The sequence below is a fragment of the Cotesia glomerata genome, unplaced genomic scaffold, assembly GCF_020080835.1.
Source record: "Cotesia glomerata isolate CgM1 unplaced genomic scaffold, MPM_Cglom_v2.3 scaffold_1802, whole genome shotgun sequence".
Lineage (NCBI taxonomy): Eukaryota > Metazoa > Arthropoda > Insecta > Hymenoptera > Braconidae > Cotesia > Cotesia glomerata.
Window position 1 is genome coordinate 1 of NW_025402223.1, and position 1489 is coordinate 1489.

Below are 1489 nucleotides of genomic sequence, written 5' to 3' on the forward strand. Positions count from 1 at the left end.
GATATAGATAAATTCATTTATTTTGGGAGTGAATGCGGAGTGAATTTTATTATTAATAAAAATTAACTCCTTCTCGGAGTAAATATCACTCCCGCTGGGAGTGAATCAATTAAAAATCATTCACTCTTCATTCACTCCTCGTTCACTCCGCAAATTTTTTAGTGTAGGTATGGGATTAGCGGGAAGCTGCAGGGATGGCCTTCAGGGTCTACCGTTTTTCTAATTTTTGGGATTACTTTTAACCTCAAGTATCGATTGATTCTAAAATCTTATCAACTCTTACACGAAGAGAATTTTTTGTAGCGTCAACGATCTTTGTATTGTAGTGTTTACAATTCATATGATGGCAATTCTCACCATAATACGATCATAAAAATTACAATCTTGATAGTTACATTTACCATCGATTGGAATTAGATATAGCATTCATATATTGAGAAGTATTTTACGATTATTATTATTATAATTATAATCCATCAAAAGCTTGGGATTAATAAAAAATTAAATCTTCAAGGTAGACCGGCAACGCCTACGGATCTTTAGGAACGAGCAAAGTACATAAAAAAATTTTTTTAAGAGTAAACGCGTCAATTAATAATTAAAAAATATTACTAAATGATAAATCGATGTAGGTATATCGAGTTTGTGGAATGACTGTATTATGCTACCCATTAATATTCGAAGTATCACAATTTTATTTGTACCGTGACATGGCTTTATTAATAGACGATATTAAAACAGAACTTCGATTCGTTGGAAAATATTGGAGACTTTCAGGACGTCCAACCGTTTGTTTGTTGATTCGTGAAGAACATATGAGGGACCCCCATTTCAAAGAGATGCTTGATCTTTTTGCAATGCTTAAAAAAGGATTTTGTGATAGTACTAAAGTACGAATTGGTCGATTACAAAATCTTATCTCGTCATCATGCATAGGTATTTTTTTTATTTTCATTTAATAAAATATTTGATTAGTTAAAATTTATATTAATTACACCGGCACACAAAAAAAAAAAAGTTGTCAGTACTTTTGACAGGACCCATATATCTTTATGTATTTTGACCCGCTGAATCCGAATTTGAGGTCAGTTTGACCCGTACACCGTCAAATTTTCGAGAAAACTTTGAAAAACCGAAAAAAATGACGAAAATCGGCAATTTAGGCGATTTAAAAAATTTTTTTGACCTAAACTAAGCATGATTTTAATGTATTTTGACCCGCTTAATACTTATCTGAAGTTTATTTAGACCATAAACCATTAAAAGTTTAAGTAAATTCCAAAAAACCCTGAAAAATTGCAAAAAAAAAGCAAAAAATAACAAAATTAGCAAAAAATTCCAGATATTATGTTAAAAAAAATTTTATAAAATTAGATCAATCATGATTCTCATGTATTTCGATCCGCCAAATAAAAATCTCGAATTTATATGGCTCAGACATCTCTCAAAATCTAAATAAATGGCAAGAAACCACTGAAAATCAAAATCA

General features: G+C 30.4%; 1 long non-coding RNA gene across 1 annotated transcript; it reads left to right on the forward strand.

Moving 5' to 3' along the window:
• Positions 1-486: 486 nt before the first annotated feature.
• Positions 487-853, forward strand: LOC123274012. The gene is made up of 2 exons (XR_006511426.1): positions 487-554; positions 633-853. It is a non-coding gene; the product is annotated as an uncharacterized LOC123274012 (long non-coding RNA).
• The last annotated feature ends 636 nt before the right edge of the window (positions 854-1489 follow it).